Consider the following 23982-nt stretch of genomic DNA (forward strand, 5'->3'; position numbering starts at 1 on the left):
CGGTTGTACATCTGGCCCCTAGATCCTTCAGTTCATAATCCTCTAATTTCCCAACATGTAATAGATAAGGACCCATCTTTAAAACTGCACATATACTCTCCTGATCTTCCAGTAGTTGCCTTTTTTTACTATCTCTGCGACTGCAGCTAGTAGTTTTTTGCATTCACGTCTTATGCAGCACACTGGAGTGTCTCTTTCAGCATGTAGTGCTATGCAATAGCTAACTTCTATCAATTAATAATGAATTCCTTTTCCTTGCAAACATATGCCAGTGTGTTAACTATGAGAATTCACTAGTACTAGAAAGGATAATACCCATTTTAGAGTCAGCGAGACTTGGTTTAATGGGGAGTACTAATAATGTCAGAACAAACATAAGAAATATGTAAGATAAATAAGATGCAGTTTACAGTATGATTAGTATGTGTTTTGGGTACAGTAGTGATGTATATCGCATAAAGGAAATACAATTATTGTATATGAGAAGATGATTCTAGTGCCTGTTCTTTCTATGATGTTTTAGATATAATTGTCAAATGCAATTTGTAAACAGGACCAGATATGTGTTCAAATGCAAACTGGCAGTAATTTAGCTGGAGCATGTTTGCTTTGTTTGCCTTATTGACAATGAAATTGAGGATATAAGAAACATAAATATTTTTCTGTTTTGTCGTATATAGGACATAGAAACCTGACATTATAAATGAGAATTCTAACATTTTGGTCTTGAAAAAGATGGAATCATAAATTAACCATCGAAACGCGTTGACACATCATACAACGGAATCCAGGGTAGAACCCAACCTGCAGATACTAGAATAATTATTGTATCCAGGCCAGGTTACTGCATTGGTACCTAGGATACATTTTTCTAAAGACAAAGTGTATTGTCTAGTCCATTTCTCGTTTTATGTTGGGGTAAATGTGATTTTGTGTACTGTGTAATAGTGAAAAAATGTAAATGTATGGTTTTTAGGAATTATGTGACTAATTTGATTAGAATATTGATGTTGTGTAATGAAATTTTAAAATTATTATATTCCTTTACTTTAATAAAACATGTTTTGCGAGTTTCTTAATGAGTAATTCACCATGTGACTTTTTATACATAGTGGGGGTGGTTTGGTATCATAGTTGTGGCAAGGCGTACTATTGAGTTTCTTGCTTAATTTAAGTCACATCCTGGTGACTATTGGGTCGTGTTGTTATTATTATTTCTATCCAAGGGATATTTTGTTTAACTTACCTATGAGAAGGCCTTGGCAATCATTCAAAAACGTTTCTTGAGAAGATATGTGGAGTTTCAGAGGAAATCGCCTGTGACTCCTAAGTATGTGTGTGTCAGTTTGGGCCATCAAATAACCCATGAAAGTTACAGGGCATATTTGGAAGACACCATAACATCATTTTGGGTATAAGCCCTTTGTGGGATGAGAGTTCTTCACAGGTTAATGTGCCTATTATATGTTTTTCAAGTGCTGGGGAGAGCAATCAGTATTTGAGACTACACCAGTCTAAAGGGAGCATTCAATAGGAACACAGTGACTTACTAACACATGGATATGCTATAATAGACTTTTAAGGTTGAATGTGTGCCTGGGGTGGGCTTCATTGGGCACTTGAAGCCTAACTTATGCATGGGAATTAAACATAGCAGAAGTAGTTTCAGAGCAAACACTCAAACCAAGGATAGAATGATGAAAGGCTTAAGTTAACCTACTGAGGTTGAGACCTGTAACTAAGATGTCAAATATAGATTCCTAGAGAGGAAGCATGTAAACACTAGTGAGCCAGCAAACTCCAAGGTACAGTAAGTTTCAATGAATGAAGATTTACTTGTAGATATAGAGGCAGAATAAAGCATTTTTGGCAAAACCTAGTGTCTCTGGAGGCTATGTTGGACATTTACGAACATATTTGTGGATGGAGATGTTGCACTGCATCGTTGAGGTTATTTTATAGCAAAATGAGACTAAAATGAGTGTTCAAGGTAATAACAGAACATTTGAGGATACACATGCAGTTATGAGATTGCACTGGACATATGAGAGCTACATCTGAACACATAAGGCTATACCTCTGCATATCTTGATTGAGCCTGGGCATTTGGTGTGTGTCACTCTTCATTAGGAACTATGCCTAGGCCTTTGAAAATATGCATGGGTATTTGGGGCTATACCAGAGTGTCTGAGCTCGGGCTGGGTACTGACAATATTGCTCATTCTTTGAGGATGTGGCTAGGTTTAATGGTGATGTTTGGACATTTGAGGTCACAGCTGGGTAGTTGTTGCTATGGTTTGCCATTCAAAGCTGTACCTAGTTATTTAAAACTGTTCCTCTGCACCCAAGGCTTGAGCATGTGATGTCTGTGCTTGAGCATGTTATGCTATGCCTGAGTATTAGAGTCTGTACTTGTCTAAGCTGTGGTAGAATATTCAGGGGTGTGATTTGATTTTTAAGGATTGTCATTCTCTAATCGGCCTAAGCATTTGAGACTGTGCCTAGTCTTTTGAGACTTTTCGTTAGAATTGGAAATTGTACCTGGACCACAGACAAGCCCCACAGCCAATCCCCATAGAGTGCCACTTTTGTCAGAGACCAGGTCACATGGTAAATCGATGTAGCCTGAACGCATACCACACAGAATACCCATCCACAAAATCAAATCCAGAGCAATAAAATTGCAACTTCCAATCAGCCCCGGGGAAATCGGTCAACCGGTGCCCCACCACAGCAAGGACCGGGCGGTTGGCTGAGTATTTGGCAATAGTTGCAGCAGACAGGGAGCCCAGCCTAGCAAGGGCTGGGGACACAGCCATGACAAGGAGATGAAACTGTTTGGGGAGGTGACGCCTTTACACAATCACAAAATACAAACTCACAGTAGCACAAGATCACTCCCAACAGAATATATCCTCCTCACATCATAGTGCAGAAACATTTTATTACCTACTTCCGCAACAGATGTGTAGGCTGCCAAATGATAGGTCGATCAGGAGGCCATGCCAGAATTCACCATCCAGGCTTCACAAAGCGGCCCCCTCGTTGGTTCCAAAACTAGGCATATGCTCCGGTGTCAGGAGCCGGGCTCCTCACATACGAAGGGAAATGATGTTCTCAAAACTCCAAAGAAGTGCAATCACACAACCCAAGTCTGTAGTAGAAAATCCATTAACATCACCCACTTGGAGCCATGCACAATGAACCACAGTCGCACGCCCGATCCCTGTCAGAAAACAAAGCAACCAAACCCGATCCCCTTAATTTCCCTACAAGGCCAAGCGGGGGTCCATGAATGACCCTCAAACCACCTACTGTATTCTTTGTTAAAAGTAGCAACGCCCAGATCACAGGTAAACACCCACCGGAACCCACATAAGGCAGCCTAAAACAGCCCAAAATTCTCAAACCTTCCAGAAAAAAAGGCAAAACCCAAAAATGCAACCACTGTTTAGAGAGCACTTCATTGTGTGCCATGTGCAGAGGCCAGAGAAATGCTCACGTGTCAACAGACAGACCACCAAATATTCAAAACTCCTCTGTTTTTCAAAATTGCACTCAACCCATACAAGTCAAAAGGACGCCCTGACACTGAATAAAATAAGTCACCTTTTTACAGAGTAGATCATAGAGGAAAATACTGTCCTGTTTGTAGCAAACAGAGGGTGGATCAAAAGTGCAAACAAAACTAAAACAAAATTAATACTCACCATTCCCTAAAAATGCTACCATCATCTTTTAGCAACCTGGTAGGTAGTCTCACACTCCAGAGAAAGCCATATATTGTACCTGTATAAAAGGAAACCAGGAATTGTTTTAAAAAGCTGTCTTACTAAGTGCTTTTTCCAAGTTAACAAACAACCCCCAGCTATTATCCTACAGGTCGATGATCTCACCACATGTGCACCATCATTGCAGCAGCTGCCACCCCTTCAGCCGAGGCTTACATTTTTTTTTCTCGATCACAGCCACCAAAACGACTTCCTCAAGCCAACCGCTCAAGAGCACAGACTACAAATGAACTTTACAGCCGTTTTTTTTTATAACAAACTTTTTGCTCTTCATCAATACAAGACAAGACAGCACTGGTTGCCCACATGACTGACTTCTCCCCCAAAGACCATCCTACAGCCGACAAAAGTTTTTTAAGTTTTGTACCACTGTATTTTTGTACACACTTTGTTTAGCCGGGGTGCTTGTGTGCCCCGTCAATTCCCGAAATGTGCCTAGTGCCATGAAACTCGCTTTGACATTCTTGCAATGCATGTGCAGAGACCTCTCACACCTCACGTACACATACACTGAACCCAACACTAGCATCCCACATGCACGACACAGTGCGCTCCTAGACGACACATGGTATCAACACATGACCACCATGGGCAACCAAACCCCGACTAGATCATGCTACATATGCTCACTGATACCCCATGCGGTAGGTGCAGATAGACTTCACTACCCCAAGAGATAGCCCCTGAGAAAGGTAAATGTTTCATCCACATGTGTCACTGAAGGATTAGGGCAAAGATATAACCCAGTGGAGTAGAGCCACATAAAGCAGTAGTAAATATCTACCGATATGAGGTTAATCCCACAGCACTGTATCTTTTAACTGAACCTAGCGACATTCAAACAGAGGTAGACAGGATGCGCAGATGGGACACTGTAAGGGAGGACACTGTTTGGCCGCAGGACTTTTCAGAAAAGAGGTTCTTAAAGGTAGCAAAACCACTGCTCCAGTGTGCAAGCGAATCTACCCCCGCTTCTGTCTGACATCTCCAGATGGCCCTTAACATATTTGGGGCTGCCTTTTTTTATTGACAGATGGGTCAGCGGTATAGAATTTCAGCGTAGAGCCATCCACCTCGACAATGTTAGGGGATCTGAGTCCTATGGGAGGGGATTGAACTCCAGCACAGCTACCCCATGTTGGGAAATCTGGGATACTGAGATAAATAGGTACATGTGGCTGGAAGGGAAATGGCAACCTATAATTATACAGAAACCCACACAGAATTCTTTGTGTTTCAGAGGCAAAGGGACAAAACCGCTCAGGACCAATGTCAACTGTGAAGCAGTGTTGCACTTACCAGATTGGGCACCTCTACGCTAATGGATTTTTACTGGCATTGTGGTGACCTTGTGTAGGAGAGTAGGGTCTGCTATCCTATGGTCACCCCAAATTTTTGCTTTTTGCTTCACTGGTTTTTGACATATTGAGGCTGTGGGCCTGCCAATCAGACCCCCAGCCTGCTGTTCTCTCTACTAAATTAAAACTATGCACCCTAGGTGCATAACCAATTGGAAGTGGATCACCCTGTCAGCCCCTGTACCAGTGTACACTAGGTACCCAGGGCATTGGTGTACCCAAGGCCTGCCAGGGGCTGCAGCATGTATTATGCCACCCCAGGCTTGGCCTAACAATCTGACACAACTGGCTGATCACTCAGCTGGGGTAAGTTGGTGTAATCACCTCTTACTTAGGTGTAGTATACCTATACCTAACCTTAAATGGGACACCTGGTAACCTATAAGTCACTCCTATGGCAGGCCTTAACAATCCTGAAGGCAGAGTGCTGGGTTCCATGTGAGATGGTGCTCTGGCATGAGCTGAGCCTGTCTGCAGTGGTCGGAACAACTTCCTTCTACTGTTTCCAGATATCGTCATACCATATACGCTTAAGTGCATTATGAACCTCGCGGTTAAATGCTATCTTTGGTTTGGCTTTATCAAAACATGTCGAGTAAGGTGTCATACGAATTGGAATACTAACCCCTCGCCAATTCTGGCGACGGGGTTAGCATTCCACCCTTCTAGAGGGACACGACATGTACAGTACCTGAAACCCGGGTAAAATCAGACATAGCCTCAGCTCCACAAAATGGATGCTGCCACCACAGACACAAGTCTGCCCTCCTGCTGCTGGGAGTCCTTCCAGCTTGGGAGGTGTGGACAAAGGGTTTCCTGCCAGGGGAGGTGCATGCACCACCCCAGACAGGATTTTGTGTATTGGTCAGGTAGGGCTTGAAAGAAACCAGACATGCCTGTGGCTCACAAGGAGCCTCGGTGCATATGCCAGTTCAAACCGGTCCTGGGGCACACCAGTCCCGGGCCTGGGGCGAGCTGGACAAAGGATTGGGGGTGTAACCACCCCCCTTCCTGGTCCCACCCATAGGGAGGGACCTAGCAGGTAGTCCGGCCCCTAGAATCCGCTTAAAGGTAGGAGCTGTGTCCTAAGACTTCAGACATCCTGGAATCAACTTGAAACTAAGAAGAAGACGGGAACTTCGACATTCTGCTGCACAGAAGACTGAAGAAAATCTCCCCTGTGGTCAGGGAGTGACCACCTTGCTAACGCAAGCACCATCCAGCGAATCACCGTCTGCTTTGCCGCCGCCTCCCGCCGGAGCCCGAGCCCAGAGACTGACAAGACCTGGACCTCCAGACCTCTCACTGCCCGATCCACAGTCCCTGCAAAGAGGAGACCCGTGGAGGCACCGAGACACGTGGAGCCAGCCATCTTGGAACGACTACGACAAGCTGACCAGTGCAACAACCGAGGCTCCCTCCAAGTTGTGCTTTGGGTCCTGAGAAGCCCAACCCTCGAGCAGCATCTGCACCAAAGGTGAGCCCTCCAGCATCTCCACGATCTGCGTGGGGCCCTTCTGCATTTTGCCACTCGACGCGCCTAACCGGTTGCTGGCCCGCTGGCTAGTGGCCATCTTGGCGACGAAATCTACGACAAACACCGCTGGTCTGGTTGCTCCAGACTGGCCCTTGCTCCCCTCCAAAGGAGCAATCCCTCTGACCTTGCTGGTCAGAACCAACAGCTGATTTCCGAATCCTCCTGCAATTGCTTTTGCCAAGGCTTGTTTGCTTCGATCAAGTCGCCGACACCGCCGACAGCGAGAGCCTGCGTGGGACAGCTCGTGAGCCGACTCCTGGACGTCGTCGACCTTCAGGGACCACGTGGCTGCGGAGACAAGCTACCCCTCATCACCTGTTTGCACCCGACATCGCCTGGTACCCACCTGGTGCCACGCTGGTCACTGGCTAGTGACTGTGAACACTGTCCCCTCTGCTTACAGGTCTTCAACATCTCCGATCCACTCTTGGATCCACTGCATCTCTCCCGGACCGACCGCCTGCAGCATCTTTGTCTTCAAGCTCCACGGAACAGATAGAAGAAACCCGACGCACTTTGAGGCCTATGCACCCGCTTCCTGTGGGGGAGGTAAAGCTGGTACTCCGGTGCCCATGTGTAGTAATACATCTCTAGTGCCTGTGTTCCAAATCTTAAGTTCCTAGTCAACCCGGAAGATCTCCTTTGCAGTAACTTTGTACTTTTTACGCACCCATTGAAACCTATGGGAGCACGCGTGTGACTATTTGCTCTGCACACGCCACCCGTGGACCTCCTGGTCACTAACTGACGTTAGCTCCTTGTAGGCCCAGCGATTCTAGAGGCCCTAGGCCTTTTCCCTTTTCTGTTCGTGGTACTTATACCACTATTTTAGTATATGGTTTGAGTGGCCACCAGGGCCTATCCATATAAAGTGCAACTTCTGTGTATTCTACTGTAATCTTGTTTGACGATTTGTGCTCCTGTGCTCATAAAGAGACTAGGGGTTACTTTGAGAAATAAATACATATATATTTTGAATATATATCTGTGTGGTGTCCTTTCATTGGTATAAAAGGGGGTTACTATTGGTAAAACAGCTTGCTTAACACGCATCACGAGTTTAGCCTCAAAGACTGCTTAGCCTACGCTACCACTAGGGCAGCTAGTCCAAAAAGGTTGACTTACAACCACACCATAAGGGTTGCTTGGCATGGTACAAGGTGGTCACTAGAACTAGTGAACAGCATATACCAGGCCAACTTCTCACATTGGTGAGCAGCGGTTGGATTTGAGCTTGCTGTGTTTTACCATTGTAATCTCTTGGTTACCAATTGAAAGATCACATAGGTACCTGTAGGTACATATAAAACAAGATTAGATATACTTAAGTTCTACTGAACTTAGTTGTTGTAGAGCAAAGGGAGTAGCACACCCTGACTACAACTACTAGATAGGTTTAGTAGGTAAACCCAAGTGTAGGTAGATTGCAACACATCCACCCACACTTAAGAGCAATGGCCGGGGCAGAGGGGTCCACTGTACCCATCTCTGTTGAGAGTGACCCCCAGAGGGCACCATCCAGCTTTGCTACCCTTAATCAGAATGAGCTCAGGCATTTGGCAACTCTTAGAGGCCTTAAACAGCCCAAGAACCCAAACTCTGCTGAGCTCAGAGAGCTCTTACAGAATGATGAGAATCAGAGAGCACTCAAGAAAGCTTCCCAGTTAGCCCCCTTAGGGTCAGGAACAGGAGGCCCCCCTTCTGAAGATACTACAGAGGTACCCAGTTCCAATAGTCACCCCTTAGATGGGATGCCTACCACAGAGGATGAGAGTGAAAAGGATACTGACAGTAGTGAGGATGAAGGGAGAACTAGCCCAGTGCCAAGTATTATACTTGGCCCAGCTAAACCAAGGCTATTGGGGACTGACAGTGGGTTCAACCCACTGGATCTCCCCGGTGGACTTAACACAGGGCTTGGAAGGCAAAGGAATCGCTCAGGTGACTCCAATGCTTCCCATGGCTCTAGAGGCTCTCAAGGTCACTCCAGGAGAAGGATGACCACCCCTCAGAGGAGGGAACATGAGGCCAAGATGCAAGAGGCTCAGCTGAGGATCAGGAAGCAGGAGCTAGAAGTAGCCCTGATGGAAGAGAAACTTAGCAAGGCTAGACAGCATAAAGAGAGTGGGTCTATACCCACTGGTGGCAGCATTGTCCCTAAGGACAAAGATAGGGTTTTCGACAATAGAAACCTGTCTAAGGTTGTGCCCCCCTACAAAAGTGGGGATGACATCCACAAGTGGATAACTGCTCTTGAGAGAGCCTGCAAAGTACAGCAGGTTCCTGAAGATCAGTGGGCAGCAATCCTCTGGCTCTCCTTTGAAGGAAGAGGCAGAGACAGACTCCTCACTGTTAGAGAAGAGGATGTCAGAAACTACAGAGTCCTGAAGAGTGTTCTAGTTGATGGGTTAGGCTTAACCACTGAGCAGTACAGGTTAATGTTCAGAGACACCCAAAAGACACAGACTCAGGACTGGTCTGAATACATTGAATGTGCCACTAAGGCTTTGGAGGGTTGGTTGCTGGGAAGTAAGGTATCTGATTTTACAGGATTGTATAATTTGATGATGAGAGAACAGATTTTAAATAACTGTCAAAACCAGCAACTGCATCAACACTTGGTTGACTCTGATCTGACCTCTCCCCAAGAATTGGGAAAGAAGGCAGACAAATGGGTCAGAACCAGGGTTAAGCAAAAGAACCAGAACCAGGGCCAAGGGGGTGATCAGAAGAAAACAGACCAAAAGGGTGGAGATCAGAAACCTAAAGACCAGAAGTCTTCAACAGGGCCCCAAACTACTGCTAAGGAGGGTGGGTCCCAACAGTCCAAGAAGAAGAAAGAAGGTCAGAAGAAACCCTGGTGCAATCATTGTAAAAATACAACTCACTGGACTAGTGATTGCAAAAAGGGTGGAGCCCCCAACACTGTTGCCCCTAAGGCACCTGCTCCCAGTACTACTGTTAGCAGTGTTGGTCCCCAGACAAAGGGTGTAGTGGGAATCACTATGGGAACTGAAGGAGATTCTGACTTAGACAGAACCCTTACACAGGCAGTCTTGATCTGTGATGGGGACATTGATTTGTCCCTGACTGTGAGCCCCAGTAACCTGGGCAAGTACAGACAGACTCCTTTAATTAATGACAAAGTGGCTCAAGCCTACAGGGACACATGTGCCAGTGTCACTATGGTGACACCAGGCTTTGTGGACCCTGGACAGTACATACCAGGTGAGAACTACCTGGTGACCAATGCCAGCAATGCCACTACTTCACACAGTGTGGCAGTTGTTAACTTCTCATGGGGAGGGGTAACTGGCCTCAAAAGGGTTGTGGTTAGTGCAGACCTCCCAGTAGAATGTTTGTTGGGCAATGACCTAGAGAGCTCTCTATGGTCAGAAGTGGAGTACAGGACTCATGCAGAGATGTTAGGTATATCATCACATGTCCTTGCTGTGACCAGGTCACAGGCCAAAAAGTGCCTCACTGAACCACAGGTCTTGGATCCTGGAACAATGGACCAAGCACCTACCAAGAAGAAGAACAGGAGGGTCAAGGCTGTGCCTTCCCCCCTGCCTCAGAGTGATGATCAGCCTTCCCAGGAAGCTGATCTAGAGGACCCTGAAGGAACTGTCCCTGAAGAGCTTGAACCTGATCAGGTTGAGTTTCTGGGGACAGGGGGACCTTCAAGGGCTGACTTGAGGCAGGCTCAGTTATCCTGTCCCTCTCTTGAACCCCTCAGACAGCTGGCTGCTGCTGAGGCTGCTGGGAATGCTCAAGGTACCCATAAAGTGTATTGGGATGAAGGGCTCCTTTATTCAGAGGCTAGAGACCCCAAGCCTGGTGCAACCAGGAGGTTGGTTATACCTCTGCAATTTAGGGGCTTCCTTCTTACCTTGGCCCATGACATTCCTTTAGCAGGACACTTAGGCCAGAACAAGACTTGGGACAGGCTTGTCCCTCACTTTCACTGGCCCCATATGAATGAAGATACAAAGGAGTTTTGTCGCTCCTGTGTTACCTGCCAAGCCAGTGGCAAATCAGGTGGCACAACAAAGGCCCCCCTGATACCACTACCTGTGGTGGGGGTTCCCTTTGAAAGAGTGGGAATAGACATAGTGGGTCCCATGGATCCTCCCACTGCATCTGGGCACAGATTTATACTGGTGGTAGTGGATCATGCCACCAGGTATCCAGAGGCAATTCCCCTTAGGACCACTACAGCTCCTGTTGTGGCCAGGGCCCTGCTGGGAGTATTCTCCAGAGTGGGGTTTCCTAAGGAGGTAGTATCTGACAGAGGTACCAACTTTATGTCAGGATACTTAACAGCTATGTGGAAGGAATGTGGTGTCAACTACAAGTTCACCACCCCTTATCACCCACAATGCAATGGGCTTGTTGAGAGATTCAACAAGACCCTAAAGGGTATGATCAAAGGATTACCTGAAAAGCTCAGGCGAAGATGGGATATCCTTCTACCCTGCCTTCTGTTTGCTTACAGAGAGGTCCCACAAAAAGGAGTTGGCTACAGCCCCTTTGAATTGTTGTTTGGGCACCCTGTGAGAGGCCCACTGTGTTTGGTGAAGGAAGGATGGGAGTTACCTCTCAAAAAGCCTAAACTAGACATAGTGGACTATGTACTTGGTCTCCGCTCCAGGATGGCTGAGTATATGGAGAAGGCATCTAAAAACCTTGAGGCAAGCCAGGCCTTACAGAAGGCTTGGCATGACCAAAAGGCTGTCTTGGTTGAGTATCAGCCAGGACAGAAGGTATGGGTGTTGGAGCCAGTGGCCCCAGCAGCACTCCAAGACAAATGGTCTGGACCCCATACAATCCTGGAAAAGAAGGGAGAGGTCACCTACTTGGTGGACCTAGGAACTCCCAGGAGTCCCCACAGGGTACTCCATGTTAACAGGCTTAAAGCATATGTTGACAGGGCAGACATGGGCTTGCTCATGGCTACAGATGAGGGACAGGAGGAAGAGAGTGACCCTCTCCCAGACCTGTTGTCTCAGAACCCTGAAGATGGCTCAGTTGAAGGAGTGACCCTTGGAGGCAACCTCACTGCCCATCAGCAGACTGAATGTAGACAGGTTCTACAATCATTTTCACATATGTTTTCCTTGATACCTAGTCAAACTGACTGGTGTACCCATGTTGTGGACACTGGTGACAGTCTGCCTGTAAAGAACAAACTTTACAGACAACCTGACCACGTCAGGGACTGTATAAAGGCTGAGGTACATAAAATGCTGGAATTAGGTGTCATTGAACCCTCAGAGAGCCCCTGGGCTAGCCCAGTGGTTCTGGTCCCCAAACCTCACACCAAAGATGGCAAGAGAGAGATGAGGTTCTGTGTGGACTACAGAGGACTCAATGCTGTCACCAGGACAGATGCACACCCTATTCCAAGGGCAGATGAGCTCATAGACAAACTAGCTTCTGCAAAGTTTTTGAGCACATTTGACTTGACAGCTGGCTATTGGCAAATCAGGTTAGCTGAGGAGTCTAAGGCCAAAACAGCATTCTCAACCCCAGGTGGGCATTATCAGTTTGTGGTGATGCCCTTTGGTCTGAAGAATGCACCTGCCACCTTCCAAAGGCTGGTGAACCAAGTCCTTACTGGGTTGGATGACTTTTGTGCAGCATATCTTGATGACATTGCTGTCTTTAGTTCCACCTGGGAGGATCACCTGATCCACCTGAAGAAGGCTCTTGAGGCTCTGCAAAGGGCAGGCCTCACTATCAAGGCTACTAAGTGCCAGATAGGGCAGAGTAAGGTTGTGTATTTGGGCCACCTTGTAGGTGGGGGCCAAGTTCAACCACTGGAGAGTAAGATACAGTCCATCAAGGATTGGTCCCCTCCAACCACCCAGACTCAAGTTCGAGCTTTCTTGGGCTTGACTGGGTATTACAGGAAGTTTGTTAAGAACTATGGGTCCATTGTGACTCCTCTTAATGATCTGACATCCAAGAAGATGCCCAAAAAGGTTCAGTGGACAGTAAGCTGTCAAAAGGCATTTGATGACCTGAAGGAGGCCATGTGCTCTGCACCTATCCTGAAAAGTCCTGACTACTCCAAAGAGTTTATTGTCCAAACAGATGCTTCTGAGTTGGGTGTGGGAGCTGTGCTGTCACAACTTAATGTAGATGGTCAAGACCAACCCATTGCTTTTATTAGCAGAAGGTTGACCCCCAGAGAGAAGAATTGGTCAGCTATTGAGAGGGAGGCCTTTGCTGTGGTGTGGGCCCTGAAGAAGCTGAGGCCATACTTGTTTGGCACTCACTTCAAGATTCAGACCGACCATAAGCCCCTCTTGTGGCTAAATCAGATGAAGGGTGAAAACCCCAAACTGCTTAGGTGGTCCATTTCCCTACAGGGGATGGACTTTACAGTGGAGCACCGGCCAGGTACTGACCATGGGAATGCAGATGGTCTCTCCAGGTACTTCCACTTAGGACATGAAGACGAGACTGGTCAAGGCTAGTTTAATGTCCCAGCGTTTGGGGGGGGGTTGTGTAGGAGAGTAGGGTCTGCTATCCTATGGTCACCCCAAATTTTTGCTTTTTGCTTCACTGGTTTTTGACATATTGAGGCTGTGGGCCTGCCAATCAGACCCCCAGCCTGCTGTTCTCTCTACTAAATTAAAACTATGCACCCTAGGTGCATAACCAATTGGAAGTGGATCACCCTGTCAGCCCCTGTACCAGTGTACACTAGGTACCCAGGGCATTGGTGTACCCAAGGCCTGCCAGGGGCTGCAGCATGTATTATGCCACCCCAGGCTTGGCCTAACAATCTGACACAACTGGCTGATCACTCAGCTGGGGTAAGTTGGTGTAATCACCTCTTACTTAGGTGTAGTATACCTATACCTAACCTTAAATGGGACACCTGGTAACCTATAAGTCACTCCTATGGCAGGCCTTAACAATCCTGAAGGCAGAGTGCTGGGTTCCATGTGAGATGGTGCTCTGGCATGAGCTGAGCCTGTCTGCAGTGGTCGGAACAACTTCCTTCTACTGTTTCCAGATATCGTCATACCATATACGCTTAAGTGCATTATGAACCTCGCGGTTAAATGCTATCTTTGGTTTGGCTTTATCAAAACATGTCGAGTAAGGTGTCATACGAATTGGAATACTAACCCCTCGCCAATTCTGGCGACGGGGTTAGCATTCCACCCTTCTAGAGGGACACGACATGTACAGTACCTGAAACCCGGGTAAAATCAGACATAGCCTCAGCTCCACAAAATGGATGCTGCCACCACAGACACAAGTCTGCCCTCCTGCTGCTGGGAGTCCTTCCAGCTTGGGAGGTGTGGACAAAGGGTTTCCTGCCAGGGGAGGTGCATGCACCACCCCAGACAGGATTTTGTGTATTGGTCAGGTAGGGCTTGAAAGAAACCAGACATGCCTGTGGCTCACAAGGAGCCTCGGTGCATATGCCAGTTCAAACCGGTCCTGGGGCACACCAGTCCCGGGCCTGGGGCGAGCTGGACAAAGGATTGGGGGTGTAACCACCCCCCTTCCTGGTCCCACCCATAGGGAGGGACCTAGCAGGTAGTCCGGCCCCTAGAATCCGCTTAAAGGTAGGAGCTGTGTCCTAAGACTTCAGACATCCTGGAATCAACTTGAAACTAAGAAGAAGACGGGAACTTCGACATTCTGCTGCACAGAAGACTGAAGAAAATCTCCCCTGTGGTCAGGGAGTGACCACCTTGCTAACGCAAGCACCATCCAGCGAATCACCGTCTGCTTTGCCGCCGCCTCCCGCCGGAGCCCGAGCCCAGAGACTGACAAGACCTGGACCTCCAGACCTCTCACTGCCCGATCCACAGTCCCTGCAAAGAGGAGACCCGTGGAGGCACCGAGACACGTGGAGCCAGCCATCTTGGAACGACTACGACAAGCTGACCAGTGCAACAACCGAGGCTCCCTCCAAGTTGTGCTTTGGGTCCTGAGAAGCCCAACCCTCGAGCAGCATCTGCACCAAAGGTGAGCCCTCCAGCATCTCCACGATCTGCGTGGGGCCCTTCTGCATTTTGCCACTCGACGCGCCTAACCGGTTGCTGGCCCGCTGGCTAGTGGCCATCTTGGCGACGAAATCTACGACAAACACCGCTGGTCTGGTTGCTCCAGACTGGCCCTTGCTCCCCTCCAAAGGAGCAATCCCTCTGACCTTGCTGGTCAGAACCAACAGCTGATTTCCGAATCCTCCTGCAATTGCTTTTGCCAAGGCTTGTTTGCTTCGATCAAGTCGCCGACACCGCCGACAGCGAGAGCCTGCGTGGGACAGCTCGTGAGCCGACTCCTGGACGTCGTCGACCTTCAGGGACCACGTGGCTGCGGAGACAAGCTACCCCTCATCACCTGTTTGCACCCGACATCGCCTGGTACCCACCTGGTGCCACGCTGGTCACTGGCTAGTGACTGTGAACACTGTCCCCTCTGCTTACAGGTCTTCAACATCTCCGATCCACTCTTGGATCCACTGCATCTCTCCCGGACCGACCGCCTGCAGCATCTTTGTCTTCAAGCTCCACGGAACAGATAGAAGAAACCCGACGCACTTTGAGGCCTATGCACCCGCTTCCTGTGGGGGAGGTAAAGCTGGTACTCCGGTGCCCATGTGTAGTAATACATCTCTAGTGCCTGTGTTCCAAATCTTAAGTTCCTAGTCAACCCGGAAGATCTCCTTTGCAGTAACTTTGTACTTTTTACGCACCCATTGAAACCTATGGGAGCACGCGTGTGACTATTTGCTCTGCACACGCCACCCGTGGACCTCCTGGTCACTAACTGACGTTAGCTCCTTGTAGGCCCAGCGATTCTAGAGGCCCTAGGCCTTTTCCCTTTTCTGTTCGTGGTACTTATACCACTATTTTAGTATATGGTTTGAGTGGCCACCAGGGCCTATCCATATAAAGTGCAACTTCTGTGTATTCTACTGTAATCTTGTTTGACGATTTGTGCTCCTGTGCTCATAAAGAGACTAGGGGTTACTTTGAGAAATAAATACATATATATTTTGAATATATATCTGTGTGGTGTCCTTTCATTGGTATAAAAGGGGGTTACTATTGGTAAAACAGCTTGCTTAACACGCATCACGAGTTTAGCCTCAAAGACTGCTTAGCCTACGCTACCACTAGGGCAGCTAGTCCAAAAAGGTTGACTTACAACCACACCATAAGGGTTGCTTGGCATGGTACAAGGTGGTCACTAGAACTAGTGAACAGCATATACCAGGCCAACTTCTCACACCTTGCCTATGCCCAACTAATTCCTGGATGGTGAGGCTTCTGCACCCTCGTAACCATACACACCCCGACCTTGGTCATCCCTGGAGAAGATCTTTCTGAGTTGTTCCAACATCCGCTACAGAAGAAAACAACTCTGTTGCATCAGGTTTGAAGAAGAACTGCTGATTATTTTGGTTGGGCTCAGTACAAGGACATTCGGGAAGAATTCAGACTATTCACAGATGCTCAAATCAATGCAGGAGGGTCCTTGCCCTTCTTCACCGTTCAAACCAAAGCAAATTCCTGCTGGTTGCAAATCACCAGATGGGAGCTGCTGAAGATGATAAATGACACTGAACTCGGCCTTATTGCTATTAGGGAAGAACTGAGAACTGTACGTTCATGAGCAGGACTGGTTTCATAGTCCTATTGCCTGATGTCCCTTATGGGTGACACGGCTGTGCACATTGCTGCTTTCTGTTGTTATGGGTGTACTATTAAGGTGTGGTTTCCTACAGGTGGGGGTTGTCTGCTGTAAAAATGCAGTCCGCAAACTAGGTACCATGCAAATAGAAGGGGAAGGGATAACAGACACCACAACAACGCACACCATTTTGATGATTTGTACTGCAAAACACTACACTAAAAATATAGAAACAAGCATTTATCAAACAAATATACAAGTAGGAAATATTCACAAACAAATATTTAAAAAAATATATATATCTTTTAATGAGAAGGTTGGAGCTTTTCTAAATTTATGTGAGGCTTCTCATTGTCCATGTTTTATTCTGCTTGATGCACTTGTACTGCTCCCACGAAGCAACCTGAGAATACTTTACTTAAGTGTAAGCCTCCAATTTCAAATTCTTTCACATTTCCAGAGAGTTTTTCATTTTGCTTCTTTATTTGTATACATTTTAATAACAAGTTAATATTATTTGATTTTCTAAGCATTGCGGACCCCCTGAATAGGATTAACGGATCCTGAAAGGTCTCCGAAGCACAGGTTAAGAGCCACTGATGTAGACAATCTTGAATCAAACTCGTTGTCGTCAACCTGTATAGCAAGCACTCTGTAGCTGTCTATCTTGGTCTGCAATATTGAAATATCTGTACACCATGTGTAAATGCTTACAGTGTCAGACACTAAACTTGCTCATATCCCTGATTTTAGCCCTGACTTACCTGACAGCCGAAACACACAAAGCTATAGCTGTAACCAATTACCCAGTCTAAACTGATATTATACAAATTATTGCTACTACTTGAAAACTCGGATTTAGAGACAAGAGTGATTACTCAAAAGACTCCCCGGCTTCTCCTTTTGTGTCTGCAGGAGCGCCACATGCGGCCACTTTCCCAAATCTCAGAGAGCCTATTCAGGTGGATTAAAACATGACTTCCCCTGACCTTTTCAAGGAACAAAGCAGCGGCGCGGGTTTATCATTTGCTGGCACTTACACACAGCATCTTGACACGAACCAATTGCTAAACATTCGTTTCCTAATTACACTTGAACCTGCACATTTCTTAATTGCTTGCAGTAACACGGCGTGCCCTTCTGCTGTCTTCTCTCTCTTCCTCTCTCTGCAAAATGGCGCCTCGAGAACAAATTGCCTCTTTTGTCAGGCGTCTGCTTGCTCGCAGTGGGGCTCTCGGTCTGAACAAACCTGAAGACGCCAGGCTGTATAAACACTCGAGGAAAGATACGCTTCATAGAGGCGCTTGCTCAAGAAAATTATACCTTACTTTCAAAATGCTTTACCACATTTAAAAGTGTAATTATATCTTTTCGTTTAATGACTGACACAGCATATGTTTACCCATGTTTTAGTTGACATATGAGGTACGCATTAGCACGTTGTGCACGTGCTGGCCTCCTCACATGGGCAAGATGGCCCTCTGGGATGACGTCTGACATTGTCTGTGGTCCGTGTCAGAGGTCTGTTTCTTAATGGTGCGTTTCTTGAGTTAGTAACATAGCACGGTTGTCTTGGGCTCAGGTGCACCCAAAGAAAATGGGACCCTCATCACCGGGTTAAGTCTTAAATACAGCCATAATTGAGGTTCATAAACCCTTCAAACCTCTGGGTCCTGGTACCACTTAATCTGCAGCACTATTGATAGCTATTTCGCTCTATGCCCATGTGTCATGGCGTGTTGGCCATACCGAGTGTTTGACAATGGTTTTCGGTCCATTAATAAATTTTGCTTTGTCAACAGTTTATACGCTCCAGTGTTTCATTCTGCATGCCGTTTAAGTTCCATATTGGTGTAGCCAAAGAAATTGCCTCAATTTTGAATTTTCTTACTGGGACAGCGAAGGGCAACACATGCAAAGTAGCAAAACTATTAGCAAACACTTGCTCCCATCAAAAAGCGGGACATATTGACTTTCCCAGTGCTTTATTTTGTTTTCGCCCTTGCTAGAACGACTGACAGGAGTTTTTTTTCATTTTGCTATACAAGTGGACAGTTTCCTACATCAGCACAGAAAGAAGGTACTTTTTTCCGAAGCGACATCCCTAGGCTTGCTTTTTAAAACGAAACATAAGGATTCACCTCTAGGTGCAGTTGCAGAATGCCATTAATGTAAAACTTACAAATACCACATGTATTGTTTGTTTGCCCAAACATAATCTTGGTAGAGGCCAGACGTCGTTATTTAAAACCTATTTGTGTCTGATAATGCTTTTTAAATCGTCACCTAATGAATATGTCTGCCATAATTTGTTTACATTTTTAAAGAGTTTCTTAAAAATATTTTAAGAAGACACTGGTTTTATACAGAAAATGTAAATTGCTTTTTTTTTTTTACCTATTTGTTGACCTCAGTAGAGGTAAATACTGCTCTAAGGTAAATACCAGTCAAAAAAAAGAAAACATTTTCATGACTTACAAATGACAAATTGATATGTCCGCAAGCAGACAGTGGTCACAGCCGCAGCCCGTGCAGGTAAGAGCTATGGGGTGGTGGCCGGGATGGGGGGTGGGAGATTTTGACAGACGATGACGAGGAAATATTTAATAAATAATTAATTTCGCATTGTTCGACGAAATACCGCCCACCCGGCCCCTCCGCTCTTACCTGCACCGGTCACGGCTGAGTGGTCAGTGTGTCTTTCAAAGATCTTCCAATAACTGAGTCAGTTGCAAATGGCGACTCAGTCAGTTACAAATAGATAATCATCATATTAGTAATTGCTGCTAACTTTGCACACATGCACATTTATCTGTTCAGCTTTGTAAGGTAGCACAGAGAGGTACAGCAGCATATGTGGAAGTGCAGATGTTCAGTACATACAAAGGAGGATAATTATGAAGAAAATTCTAGAGAGCAGTGTTATGCCAAATTTGGCAATGCCGGGCTCTGACTTTTTCAAAACACAGGGCTGTGCCATCTTTACAAAAAATATGGCACAACCCTGCGTTTCCTCTAGCGCTGGCACTAAACGACCTGCCCAGCGCCAGCGCAGGCACCCTCACTCCATGTTGCAAGGGTGCCTGCGGTGCAGGGGCGATTGTTTTTGTGCAGGAAGGGAAACCTTCCTGCACATAAACGGTCAATGTCGGCAATTTACTCTTTCTATGTGTGCTGCAGAATATAGCACACATAGAAAGCGCAAAAAATGAGAAGAAATTAATAATTTCTCCTCGTATTGCCATTATAGGACCAGGTATTACCTGTTCTTAGTTTTAGTGCTGCCGCAGCCTTGTAAATATGGCGCAGCATCAAAAAGCAGTGGATGTTGTGATGGAACACTCACTGTTACACCCATTGCCCGTCCCTGTGCTGCAGGAGTCTGCGGCGGAAAGGGGCATATTTACAAAGTGGCATTAAGCCACGTTAAGTGGCTTAGCACCACCTTGTAAATATGGGGATTGGCGCAATGCCACCGCAGCGTCAGCAATTGGGACACTCCTGTGGTGTTGCAGGCTTGTAAATATGACCCATAAGCTAATTCAGCAAAACAAGCCAGGGCAACCTAGAAAATTCTGGGAATCAGAGAATGAAGAAGAAGAAGATCTCTGAAGAGGATGCTTTTTAAAGGCATGTGCCACTGAATATGACAAACATTTTGGAAATTCACCTTAACAGGCACTAAAGCCATGGGAGGCAAAATTGGCAAAAAGTCCAAAGCCTTTTTAATGCACTCGCATCATCATGTGGTACCATATGAGGTGACAAGCAAAGGAAAGAATGTCTGGTATTTGGGAGGAGTTATCTGGGAAAACAAAAAAACACGGCATTGATCCCTCTCCAGCACCACCGTAGCTGCTTATTGGCAGTACCTTCATTTCAGATGCAGTTCTATGAGTGTAAAAGATAAAGATATAAACAGAGCAACCTGTTTCAACATTATTCACCACATCACCAAAGTAATGCATGACACAGGAAAACCAAAGTTAAGTAAAGAAGCATGCGCAATAATGTACCAATAAATTGTTTGGAAACTATTATGCAACACTGTGCATTCTAGGACTTGTAATGAAGGGTATTCTTATATGGAATTACCTTGGTAACCATGGTATGCCCAATGCTGCCAGTGCACTGCACTATCAGTGCATAACAATCTACACGTGTGACAGTCTGACATGAGGGTAACACGTAAGGAAGAAGCATGTATTATATCATACTATTCAGTTGTGCGTGCTCAAAAAATACAGACTTTGACCACTTCCTATCTATTGTTACCTATCTTGTGAAAAAACACATCATATCAGCCTGACACTGATGATGAAGTAGCCGCTGCCCTCATACTTGAGACCACCACACCACCGGTAAGGATTGAAGCTCTTGTGCCACAGGTTCCATCCCAACCAACCAACCTAGAGAAGCCACATATAGGGAAGTCAATATCACAGAAGCTAAAAGGCCACAGTGGCATCCTTGCTGCAGAAGAATTCTGGCCAGAGAAAGATCCATAGTACAGGCCATGAATATGCATGACCAGAAGATTTAGGGTCATGGGCAAAAAACTAAAAATTAGGCTTACAGTCAGAGAGAAAATATTGATAGACTTGGGAAGTTAGTATCCACTGCAGCAGAAGGAGTGCAATCCCTGGCAAATAGAGAAAGGCATTTGTAGGACAGCTGTAGTTGATCCGAAAGGTAACATTTAGCCTTGCAATGGAACAACTAGCAGCCTCCATGTTCTACTGCTGTAAACAAACCTCCAGGTGAGGTGGAAATGGTGCTCTCTAGTTCATATGTATCAAGTGAGTTTGGGTGGTAACATAAGTGCTGTCTGAGTTATAGACTGCTAATGCCTCAGTGGGAGGTACCCCAGCAACAAGTGCCTTGATCGAGGAGGCTACAATCCAGACCATTGTGTTTCTGTCAGAGTCAACAACAGGGTGTTGTGGGCATAGCAAGGTAGTAAGACTTCAGTGCAGGGTTCTAGATCACATGGACAGGGATCTGTGTCTGACAGAAGAAGGAGTAAGTAGTTATGTGCAAGATAGCTCAGCCCAGTAAAAATGCATATTTTTCTAGTTACTCTTATTGTCTACAGACTTCTACAAGAGGTTATATGTTTGTATACCATGAAGTTATATTCTTAGAGCATAATTAATTCAGAGTTACTTTGTCCAAACAGCACTTGGGAACAGTAGATTTACTTGTACAATGTGTCATTTTGCGATAAGCCTAATCATAGTTTTTGTTGTGATGGCTCTGAGATACATTCCCTTTGCATCTGTGACTCGGTCCTGTCTTTTGGTCTTATGAGTGATCCTCCTCCACCCCTAGATGCAGACTATTAAAATTGCAGTGGTGTGCAAGATGGTGCAGAATGCTTTTATAATGCAGCAGGTTCATTTATTTGACTGTAGTGCCCCTCATGTTTTTTACAAGCATCAGAGCATTTATCTCAGGATTTAAAAAAGTGTACTTCACCTTAATCTTTGTGAATAAGCTGCATTGTATCTGTGTTGCTGAGGAATAATGAGGCTCAAATAGTCAGTCAGCATCCATGAACAGAGGGCAAAGGCACTGACACCTAAATGTTAAACATAGGTCAGTCTTGGGGTACCGAGATCTTTGTGATATATTTAGATATATACTGTAGTACTGTACCAGCAAATTAGTGTCTCCAAGATCCCTCTGGAAATGCAGACAGGAAAGGTACTGTGGTGGAATGAGAAAGAGTCATGGGGGACAGGGGCCCCAAAGCACTGCTGTACCACCTCCCTCCGCTAAAAGCAAAATAATATGCCTGAGGGAATGGGGTCCCAGGCCCTCTAAGACCCTCTAAGAGGATCCGGTGGGGTCCATTGCTCATTTCCTCCTAATATAACATCAGCCGTAGGGGATGGGGTTCCGTGGACCCTTAGAGCCTCTAAGAGGATCGTTCGGGGCCACATGCTCCTCTTCTCTTAAAATTAAATCGGCTCTAGGGGATGGGACCCCAGGGCCTCTAAGAGGATCGGGGGAGGGGGCACATGATTTGTATTGTGTGAAATACCATTTGGTATTCTGTGAAGACCTTTGTCTGCCAATCAACAATCAAAAGCAGCATACCGAATGCACTCATTTTATGCAGCCGAAAGTGATACATCTACATCCAACTGTGATAACAAAGCAGACCCTTTAAGACCTGCTTTTATGCTTAGAGTCAAAAATGTATCAGAAATATTCACTTCTTTTCAAATGAGCATTGGTAATTGACCACCACAGCCAAAGGTGTCTGGCGAGGACTCTGGAAAATCAGACTCACCCAAGGAGAAGCTTGGCGTTTTGGATCAGCAGTCGTCATTGGTAAAAGAGGGTAGGTACTCGAATAAAACAGTCAGCAAGATTTGCTTCTTTCTTTTTTGAAGCTGTCTGAAAATCAAGTATTAACTCAGATACATATTGGGTTCAATGAATTCCCTGTACTCACTGTAGGACCATAAAACAGGCCCTCAAAGTCCCTCAAGATACTAACCCACAGCATTGAGGCAGGATTCCAAGATATTTATAAAGTCAAGTCACGTACTTACCCCACCACCGGCTACTCACAGTGAAATTGCATTGAACACCAATGTCTTCTTGGCACAATTCGGGGCGAATGAAGATGAGCATTAGAGAAAAGGCATTTTCTTGACAACCTGCAGTTTTGTGCCTATGGACCTTATGTGCAAGTTCCCCGTAAGTAATATTACTTTTCTGCTTACAATAGTGATGTATAACTAAAGAACACACTTGCGGCTGAGTGATCAGACCTCGATTACAGAAATTAAATTACTTTGAACCAGGGAAATTGTCATCTCTGGCCCTAATTTCCTGTTCGCCTTTTACTTAACATTTGAAATTTTTTTAGTGTAAGAAATTGGTTATTAGTTGTGGGGGTTGGAAGCCCCACTCAAATAATGAACACAATTCTTGTCAGGGTGAAGCACAAAAGTCACTTTATAAACCTGTGCGTAACCCTCTGGTAGCTTGGCACAAAAGCAGTTAGGCTGAACTTTGAGGCAATGTGTAAAGTGTTTATGTAGCACTCAAACAGTATTCAAGTGAAAATTCAACATAGGAAAAACTCCAAACCAATTTGAATCAATAGAGTAAAATGTAATAAAGAAAACAGCAAAAACCGAATCAGTAGAACTGGACTTATGAAGTTTTAAAGTTCTAGGTGAAAATAATGCCAAAAGCACAAAGCACCACTTGCTGGTATCTGGTCACATTGGCCTGGGTCAAAGTCACATGTTCAGGCTGACAATATTGGAGTGGTGTGGGTCGTATACAGATACCGGGTTTGTTCCAGTGAAGAATTTACCTTCTCAAAAATCAAGTCCATACAAAGAGCCTCAGCGCCAGCTTTACATTGGCGAGTCTGCGAGGAGTCCATTGCTGGCGCGAGGTTGATGCAGGCGGTCGCTGTTTTGGTGCAATGAGCACATTGTCGCTGGTGCTTCACTTTGGTGGGAGACATGGCAGTCATTGCTGATATAGGCAGTTGTAGCTGATGGGAAGAGCAGGACGTTGCAGGAGCTTTGCATTGGCAGGCATCACTGACGGGTATTCGTTGATGTGACAAGTTTACTCCCATTCACGAAAAGCCCAG

This window comes from Triturus cristatus, chromosome 2_1, assembly GCF_964204655.1.
Source record: "Triturus cristatus chromosome 2_1, aTriCri1.1, whole genome shotgun sequence".
Taxonomy (NCBI): Eukaryota; Metazoa; Chordata; class Amphibia; order Caudata; family Salamandridae; genus Triturus; species Triturus cristatus.